Genomic DNA, 11,671 nt, shown 5'->3' with positions numbered 1-11,671 from the left:
AGATGGATGAGATGAGAAAATGCTGTATCAGCATGTCTTCAAGAAACTGCTCCATCACGTTATTGACTGTTTTTCAGCTCTCTTCACAGTCAACACACCCAGACCACTGAAAACACTGGTCTCAGACCTACATCTACATATCTACCTCAATTGCCTCGTACCCCTGCACATCAACTCGGTACTGATACCCCGTGTAGATAGCCAAGCAATTGTTACTCATTGATTTACTTGTCTCAAACAAAATATAAATGTTAAAACCTCAACAAAAATCCATCGCTCGACTTGTCTCATGAGTCAGAAGAATTTCCCTAACACATACTTTTAAGTTGATTATACTGGTAACACTTTGCTTTGCACGGTCATAACCATGTCATAACCATGTCATAACAGCTGACATAACTTGTTGTAACATATATTGCATTATTTTATGGCTGGTTATGTCATCTACATAAGAGTGTCAAGACCAATGTTAATTAAAACAATTTTTTTTGTCCTGCCAAAAAGTTTACTTTCGTTTGAAAGTTTGTTTCTTAAGTCCTTTGTTGTTGATGTAATTAATTCTTTAGTCATGGGGTGGCAGGGTAGCCTAGTGGTTAGGGCGTTGGACTAGTAACCGGCAGGTTGTGAGTTCAAACCCCCGAGCTGACAAGGTACAAATCTGTCGTTCTGCCCCTGAACAGGCAGTTAACCCACTGTTCCCAGGCTGTCATTGAAAATAAGAACGTGTTCTTAACTGACTTGCCTGGTTAAATAAAGGTTAAAACATTTTTTTTAAACTGTCATAATATGGTCATAACACTGTCATGCCACATGCTGTATATTTACACCTGTTGTGACATATAATGCTTCTTGACAGTATCATAAAGTGTATTTTCTTAGTCCAAGTAAAGTGACATGATTATAATGCCTCATGACATTGTCATAAAGTGTATTTTCTTAGTCCAAGTAAAGTGACATGATTATAATGCCTCATGACATTGTCATAAAGTGTATTTTCTTAGTCCAAGTAAAGTGACATGATTATAATGCCTCATGACATTGTCATAAAGTGTATTTTCTGAATGTTATTTAAAATCATGACTAAAGAATGAATTACATCAACAGCAAAGGACTCAACAAAACAAACTTTTAAACTTTTAGGCAGGAAAAAAAACCAATTTTAATAAATGTTTTGACTCTTATGTAGGTGTCATAATTTATATTGCGTTATTCTATGGCTGGTTATGTCAGCTGTTATCCAATTTGTAAGTCGCTCTGGATAAGAGCGTCTGCTAAATGACTTAAATGTAAATGTAAATGTAATGACATGATTATGACCTTGTCATAACGTGTTTTGACGCAGGGTGTCAAGTAAAGTTCACAAATAGTTTATTTTTGAGTCGGGTCACCTAAAAGACAAAGTACATTGTAACCAAAGCCATTCCAGCTGAGTTGTAGTTGGTCAAGTGTTCCCACTCGTTCACAGATGGCTGACTCAATAACCTCAATAATCTTGCTGTCAACCACTCCCTAGAGGTCCATTACCAGGGCTAAGTAGGGAGGTAGAGGGACCCAGGAGAGGAGCATGTGTGCGGCACACTTCCTATCGACACTGCTGTAAACAAAGCAATCATTAACCTAATGAGCAAAGTTTCAAAGAAAGCAAACATTGTAGTTGCTACTGTACACACATGGTTGGTAAGTGTACTCTTCAATAACAAGGCCTAAGGTGAGGAGAGACCCTCCAATGACACGAGTTCACCGAAGCAGCCAATGAGGTGCAAGCTATGATGACACCACTGTGTCGTCTAATTCCATTGGGTGCTTTATCGGAGCAACATCTCTAAGCTTCATTTCAGTTGTAACAGAGGCGACGGAGAGAGGACCTTCATTACAGAAATGCATCAACAGTCATATGTACAGATGTATTTTATTTTCTGTTCAGACACTGTAGAAGATGACAATACTACACATTTGCTGTCTAGTGTCTACAAAGCACACTGAATAAATCATTATGGGAGTCTACTGAATAAGAATGGATGTTTATTCCTATCACGTGTCCTCCGTCAACAAAACACCTTTTAAACAGAGTTTGTTAACTGTAATTTGCACATTATCAGGCTGCAAATCACCTTGTGAACCTCATGCTCAGTGTTAAGATGGAACATTTTGAGACACAATTGCCCCAGATTCAATTTAACCTGTATAAAACTGCTGTTTGTAATATTTTCAATTGAGGATACTATATTTCCTCAATGACCAACAGTCTCTCTATAAGCAATATATATGTAATGCATTGCACGATAAATGCAGAATAGGCATATAGTTTACAAAGGTTCTCATTAAAGCCAGGAGGTTTTATGAATGCTTATAGCAAACAATACAACTCTCTCCTCATCTTTGGTGAAATAAGACATAAATGAACAGAAATTAGCTGACAAAAGGAGAGGAAATGCTCCACCACTCAAGACAGTCTAATTCATGTTCAATTGTTCTTTGCTGCCAACTTTTGACCTTTGAGTGTGACATACATTTTTATTTATTTATATTGTATAAATCCTGTTTTTATTTATTATTTAACCTTTATTTAACTAGGTAAGTCAGTTAAGAACAAATTCTTATTTACACCGACGGCCTGTTCAACTCCACTGTGAAACCCTTACAACAAAATAGCCTATTGTAACCCAGTCATGTTCTTTATTGTTTCTATGTGAGTGCTTTATCTGCTTTATCTGCAGGATTTTTCCATGGCTTTGCTCTGATGAAGGCCTGAACAACCATGGCCCTGCCAAACCATGTCTGCAGCAGATCTGGGTTCAAATAGATTTCTATTGGAGTATTTGTTCATTTAAATATTTGAGTATTTGTTATTTAAATAATTGAGTATTTTCCTTTCTTATAAATATGCATGCAACAACATGTTTCAATACGTATTAACACTGATGCACTGTACATCTACAGTACAAGCCTATCAGTGACTAACAATTCCTATACATTTAAGTCAATGTTTGATGGGACTTTCTTCAACTCTTCAAAAATGGTGTGATGCTGTCGTGAGGTTCAACACTACAGGAGGATGGGGAATCGAACCACAGATGTACTTGACAGTTTTTTTCTAACGGCAAAATAGACTTGTGAGATATTTGACTGTCCTAATAGGCTCTCTAATCTACACTGTTCGGTAACCTGGCTTTGCGTGCGGTTATAGCTTCACACAGAAATTGACACAGGCCTTTGTATCGGTTCCTTCTGAACTTATTGATCAATGACTTCATCGATATCAGTGCCATGATTCCAAGGGTCATGTCAGATGTATTGTCTGAGGATAGGAATATCAGTTACTCAGCATGCTTGATTCAGGCTTTCTGTATTCATATGTATGGCGGAATGACACTTATCAGATTGTCTATCATGTCTTTTGATCTCTACATACAGTACCAGTCAGAAGTTTGGACACACCTACTCATTCAAGGCTTTTTCTTTCTTTTTACATTTTCTTTTACATTGTATAATAATAGTGAAGACATCAACACTTTGAAAAAGACATATATGGAATCATGTAGTAACCAAAAAAGTGTTCAACAAATCATAAGCAGCAGAACTCCATGCATTACTTGCGGCAAATCCAAGATGGCAGCATGTCAAGTCGTTTGTCTAAGACTAGTACATTTTAACATACTAATAACCTATTTGTTTATGGTTGAGTAACTTCCTTGTTGTGTAGTGCAAACTATTTTGTTTTTGCTGGTGTAAAGATCACTGGTCCTCCTCAACTCGGCACTTCATTACTTGAAGTTGACCAAAGTAACGCTATCTCTGGTTGGCCTGAGTTCCTTCTTCGTCTGCTGAGTGTCTCGTCCAAGCTGCTCCATTTTTGCTCTTCGCCTGGCTGTCAGTGGCAGCTCAACAATCCCCAACCCGTTCTCTCAATTGACCTCAACACCCAATCGACTCACACGCGCATATACTCACATTCAGACTCATAAATAGACAATGTCCCTCTCTCCCCTTACCTTCGTTGGCCTCTATTTTTTACATATGCCAGAGAAAATGATAATTTTCGTGGTATTGCTTTGTGCACTGACTTTACTGAACTCTGGAGAAAATTAACATTGTCGCTGGGTGAGGACATCTGACAATGTGCTCTCCCGTCCATTGGACATTTTGTCTGCAGGAACTCGCTCTTTTTCACTTGGTGTAAAGGGTGTCGTTGTCGGAGGAATAATCGGACCAAAGCGCAGCGTGGTAAGTGTTCATGCTTTTTATTTAAACTAAACACTATAACAAAATAACAAAGAGAATAAACAAAACCGAAACAGTCCTGTCAGGTGCAGAAACACAAAACAGAAAATAACTACCCACAAAGCATAGGTGGGGAAAAGCTACCTAAGTATGGTTCCCAATCGGAGACAACTTATAGACAGCTGTCCCTGATTGAGAACCAAACCCGGCCAAAACAAAGAAATACAAAACATAGAAAAAGGAACATAGAATGCCCACCCAAATCACACCCTGACCAAACCAAAATAGAGACATAAAAAGCTCTCTAAGGTCAGGGCGTGACACTCGTCCACTCGTCCAAGCGCCGATGTATTTGTGGCATGATGTGAACAGTACGAATGTGTCGCTACCAAAGTCTAATGGTTTTAAATGACTGTTTTGTATGGTCTGGAAACTCACTTGTAAAATTCGCTTGCAGTAGGTCTCTTAAAAAAGAGAAGCCGTGCAAGGTTATTAAACAGAGATGCCAAGTTATTCTTCTTTTGTTGATATCAGGTAACGTGCAACCTAACCCTGGCCCTGATATGCAATGTCTACAAACCCCCTCTGATTTTAAATCAAGATCTGGTTTGGTATTTTTCATTTAAATGTACGCAGCCTGATGTCAAAAATTGATGGGGTTAGGATTTGGGCTAAATCAACAGATGCTGATGAAATTGTGTTTTCTGAAACCTGGCTCAGCAAGTCTGTTTTTGATAAGTATATTTGTATAAGTGGTTACAATGTTTATCACACTGATCGAGTTAAGAAAGGTGTGGGTGTGGCTATATATGTAAAAACTAAATTCCCTGTAAGTGTGGCAAAGTCTGAAACTATTTGTAAACAGTTGGAATTTCTTGCTTTGAATATTGAGGTTTCAAAGGGTCTCTCTATAACTGTGATTGGCTGTTATAGACCCCCCTCTGCTCTCTATAACTGTGATTGGCTGTTATAGACCCCCCTCTGCTCTCGGTGATGCATTTTCGTCTTTGACGCACCTCATGTCTAAACTTCTTTACAGTGAAATGATGTTGATTGGGGATCTCACCTGGTGTTGGTTAAAGCCGGTGTCTGATGATTTAAAAATGTTTTGTCATTCTATGAATCTTAACCAGTTGATTAACACACCCACGCGCCCAAATCTTAAATTCCCAGATAAATCTGTCAGGACCCAGTTACGAACCCGGGTCTCCAGAGTGAGAAACAGTCACTTAACCAACTGAGCCACGAATAGTCGGCAGAACCCAGAAGATGAGGCAGACACAGCAGTACTTGAGACGGTGTATTTAATGAAGTAAAAAGTGAAGTTCTTCCGGAAAACATGTAACTCCACAACCTCAAAAGGAATCCTACAAGAACAAAGGTAATCCTCCAAGACAAAAAAGGTAAATCCACAAGGTGGAAGGTAAAGCACAAAAAGCCTCAAAAGATACTCAAAAAACAAACAAACAAGAACAAAAAACAGAACTCCACAAGAGAGTCCACCGGGATCAACAAGAGTTCACAGAGTACTAGGGCTGGGTGCTAGCATACAAACACAGAGCAAAGAACAGAGGAAAACAAAGGGTTTAAATACAATCAGGGGAAACGAGGCACAGGTGCAAATAATAATGGGGATCAAGGGAAAACAAAAGGTCAAAAGGCACAATGGGGGCATCTAGTGACCAAAAACCGGAACAACCCTGGCCAAATCCTGATAAAATCTACCCTGATTCATTCTATATTGACAAATGCTCCACATAAATATTCTGCGGTTGGTGTTTTTTGTAATGATTTAAGTGACCATTGTGCTGTTGTTGCTGTTAGAAATACTAAGGTTCCTAAGACAAATCCACGTTTTATTCATAAGAGAAATTTGAAGTGTTTTAATGAGCAGGTTTTCTTTCACGATTTGTTTTATTTTGACTGGAGCAAGATTGAGCTTATCCCTGATGTGGAAACAGCCTGGAAATGATTCTAAACCCGGTAGTATATGGTATTAAAACTAAAGAGAAGATAGTGAAATTACTTCAGCTTTGGCTCAGTTAGTGCAGTAAAAGTCAACGTTCATTCTTCATTGTTCTGTTTGTTATACACTGAGTGTACAAAACATGAAGAACTTTCCTAATATTGATTAACACCCTTCCCTTTTGCCATCAAAACAGCCTCAATTCATCGGGGCATGGACTCTGCAAGGTGTCGAAAATGTTCCACAGGGATGCTGGTCCATGTTGACTCCAATGCCTCCCACAGTTGGCGAGATGTCCTTTGACTGGTGGACCCTCAGTGAAACACACAGGAAACTGTTGAGCGTGAAAAACCCAGCAGCCTCGCAGTTCATGGTACAAAATAAACTTAAAGAAAATAATACTCAAGTGTAAGTTAGAAACTATAGGGACATCAATATATATTAGAAACCATAGGGATGTCAATATATATTAGAAACTATAGGGACGTCAATATATATTAGAAACCATAGGGACATCAATATATATTAGAAACCATAGGGATGTCAATATATATTAGAAACTATAGGGACGTCAATATATATTACAAACCATAGGGACGTCAATATATATTAGAAACTATAGGGACGTCAATATATATTAGAAACCATAGGGACATCAATATATATTAGAAACTATAGGGACGTCAATATATATTAGAAACCATAGGGACGTCAATATATATTAGAAACTATAGGGACGTCAATATATATTAGAAACCATAGGGACGTCAATATATATTAGAAACCATAGGGACGTCAATATATATTAGAAACCATAGGGACGTCAATATATATTAGAAACTATAGGGACGTCAATATATATTAGAAACCATAGGGACGTCAATATATATTAGAAACTATAGGGACGTCAATATATATTAGAAACTATAGGGACGTCAATATATATTAGAAACCATAGGGACGTCAATATATATTAGAAACTATAGGGACGTCAATATATATTAGAAACTATAGGGACGTCAATATATATTAGAAACCATAGGGGACGTCAATATATATTAGAAACCATAGGGACGTCAATATATATTAGAAACCATAGGGACGTCAATATATATTAGAAACCATAGGGACGTCAATATATATTAGAAACTATAGGGACGTCAATATATATTAGAAACCATAGGGACGTCAATATATATTAGAAACTATAGGGACGTCAATATATATTAGAAACTATAGGGATGTCAATATATATTAGAAACTATAGGGACGTCAATATATATTAGAAACCATAGGGACGTCAATATATATTAGAAACTATAGGGACGTCAATATATATTAGAAACCATAGGGACGTCAATATATATTAGAAACCATAGGGATGTCAATATATATTAGAAACCATAGGGACATCAATATATATTAGAAACCATAGGGACGTCAATATATATTAGAAACTATAGGGATGTCAATATATATTAGAAACCATAGGGACGTCAATATATATTAGAAACCATAGGGATGTCAATATATATTAGAAACTATAGGGACGTCAATATATATTAGAAACCATAGGGATGTCAATATATATTAGAAACCATAGGGATGTCAATATATATTAGAAACCATAGGGATGTCAATATATATTAGAAACCATAGGGACGTCAATATATATTAGAAACCATAGGGACGTCAATATATATTAGAAACTATAGGGACGTCAATATATATTAGAAACCATAGGGACGTCAATATATATTAGAAACTATAGGGACGTCAATATATATTAGAAACTATAGGGACGTCAATATATATTAGAAACCATAGGGACGTCAATATATATTAGAAACTATAGGGACGTCAATATATATTAGAAACTATAGGGACGTCAATATATATTAGAAACCATAGGGACGTCAATATATATTAGAAACCATAGGGACGTCAATATATATTAGAAACCATAGGGACGTCAATATATATTAGAAACCATAGGGACGTCAATATATATTAGAAACTATAGGGACGTCAATATATATTAGAAACCATAGGGACGTCAATATATATTAGAAACTATAGGGGACGTCAATATATATTAGAAACTATAGGGATGTCAATATATATTAGAAACTATAGGGACGTCAATATATATTAGAAACCATAGGGACGTCAATATATATTAGAAACTATAGGGACGTCAATATATATTAGAAACCATAGGGACGTCAATATATATTAGAAACCATAGGGATGTCAATATATATTAGAAACCATAGGGACATCAATATATATTAGAAACCATAGGGACGTCAATATATATTAGAAACTATAGGGATGTCAATATATATTAGAAACCATAGGGACGTCAATATATATTAGAAACCATAGGGATGTCAATATATATTAGAAACTATAGGGACGTCAATATATATTAGAAACCATAGGGATGTCAATATATATTAGAAACCATAGGGACGTCAATATATATTAGAAACCATAGGGATGTCAATATATATTAGAAACCATAGGGACATCAATATATATTAGAAACCATAGGGACGTCAATATATATTAGAAACTATAGGGATGTCAATATATATTAGAAACCATAGGGACGTCAATATATATTAGAAACCATAGGGATGTCAATATATATTAGAAACCATAGGGATGTCAATATATATTAGAAACCATAGGGATGTCAATATATATTAGAAACCATAGGGACGTCAATATATATTAGAAACCATAGGGATGTCAATATATATTAGAAACCATAGGGACATCAATATATATTAGAAACCATAGGGATGTCAATATATATTAGAAACCATAGGGACATCAATATATATTAGAAACCATAGGGACGTCAATATATATTAGAAACTATAGGGATGTCAATATATATTAGAAACCATAGGGACGTCAATATATATTAGAAACCATAGGGACGTCAATATATATTAGAAACTATAGGGACGTCAATATACTGTATATTAGAAACCATAGGGACGTCAATATATATTAGAAACCATAGGGACATCAATATATATTTGAAACCATAGGGATGTCAATATATATTAGAAACCATAGGGACATCAATATATATTTGAAACCATAGGGATGTCAATATATATTAGAAACCATAGGGACGTCAATATACTGTATATTAGAAACAATAGAGATGTCAATATATATTAGAAACCATAGGGACGTCAATATATATTAGAAACCATAGGGACGTCAATATATATTAGAAACCATAGGGACGTCAATATATATTAGAAACTATAGGGACGTCAATATATATTAGAAACTATAGGGAAGTCAATATATGTTAGAAACCATAGGGACGTCAATATACTGTATATTAGAAACCATAGGGACATCAATATATATTAGAAACCATAGGGACGTCAATATATATTAGAAACCATAGGGACATCAATATATATTAGAAACCATAGGGACGTCAATATATATTAAAAACCATAGGGAAGTCAATATATATTAGAAACCATAGGGACGTCAATATATATTAGAAACCATAGGGACGTCAATATATATTAGAAACCATAGGGACGTCAATATATATTAGAAACCATAGGGACGTCAATATATATTAGAAACCATAGGGACGTCAATATATATTAGAAACCATGGGGACGTCAATATATATTAGAAACCATAGGGACGTCAATATATATTAGAAACCATAGGGACGTCAATATATATTAGAAACTATAGGGACGTCAATATATATTAGAAACCATAGGGACATCAATATATATTAGAAACCATAGGGACGTCAATATATATTAGAAACCATAGGGACGTCAATATATATTAGAAACCATAGGGAAGTCAATATATATTAGAAACCATAGGGACGTCAATATATAATAGAAACCATAGGGACGTCAATATATATTAGAAACCATAGGGACGTCAATATATATTAGAAACCATAGGGACGTCAATATATATTAGAAACTATAGGGACGTCAATATATATTAGAAACCATAGGGACGTCAATATATAATAGAAACCATAGGGACGTCAATATATATTAGAAACCATAGGGACGTCAATATATATTAGAAACCATAGGGACGTCAATATATATTAGAAACCATAGGGAAGTCAATATATATTAGAAACCATAGGGACGTCAATATATAATAGAAACCATAGGGACGTCAATATATATTAGAAACCATAGGGACGTCAATATATATTAGAAACCATAGGGACGCGTCAATATATATTAGAAACCATAGGGACGTCAATATATATTAGAAACCATAGGGACGTCAATATATATTAGAAACCATAGGGACGTCAATATATATTAGAAACCATAGGGACGTCAATATATATTAGAAACCATAGGGACGTCAATATATATTAGAAACCATAGGGACGTCAATATATAATAGAAACAATAGGGACGTCAATATATATTAGAAACTATAGGGACGTCAATATATATTAGAAACCATAGGGACGTCAATATATATTAGAAACCATAGGGACGTCAATATATATTAGAAACCATAGGGACGTCAATATATATTAGAAACTATAGGGACGTCAATATATATTAGAAACCATAGGGACGTCAATATATATTAGAAACCATAGGGACGTCAATATATATTAGAAACTATAGGGACGTCAATATATATTAGAAACCATAGGGACGTCAATATATATTAGAAACCATAGGGACGTCAATATATATTAGAAACCATAGGGACGTCAATATATATTAGAAACCATAGGGACGATCAATATATATTAGAAACTATAGGGACGTCAATATATATTAGAAACCATAGGGACGTCAATATATATTAGAAACCATAGGGACGTCAATATATATTAGAAACCATAGGGGCGTCAATATATATTAGAAACCATAGGGACGTCAATATATATTAGAAACCATAGGGACGTCAATATATATTAGAAACAATAGGGACGTCAATATATATTAGAAACTATAGGGACGTCAATATATATTAGAAACTATAGGGATGTCAATATATATTAGAAACCATAGGGACGTCAATATATATTAGAAACCATAGGGACGTCAATATATAATAGAAACAATAGGGACGTCAATATATATTAGAAACCATAGGGACGTCAATATATATTAGAAACCATAGGGACGTCAATATATATTAGAAACTATAGGGACGTCAATATATATTAGAAACCATAGGGACGTCAATATATATTAGAAACTATAGGGACGTCAATATATAATAGAAACAATAGGGACGTCAATATATATTAGAAACCATAGGGACGTCAATATATATTAGAAACCATAGGGACGTCAATATATATTAGAAACCATAGGGACGTCAATATATATTAGAAACTATAGGGACGTCAATATATATTAGAAACCATAGGGACATCAATATATATTAGAAACTATAGGGACGTCAATATATATTAGAAACTAT

Source organism: Oncorhynchus gorbuscha, linkage group LG19 (genome assembly GCF_021184085.1).
Source record: "Oncorhynchus gorbuscha isolate QuinsamMale2020 ecotype Even-year linkage group LG19, OgorEven_v1.0, whole genome shotgun sequence".
Lineage (NCBI taxonomy): Eukaryota > Metazoa > Chordata > Actinopteri > Salmoniformes > Salmonidae > Oncorhynchus > Oncorhynchus gorbuscha.
The sequence above is the reverse complement of the archived record's forward strand: the minus strand, read 5'-3'. Positions refer to the sequence as shown.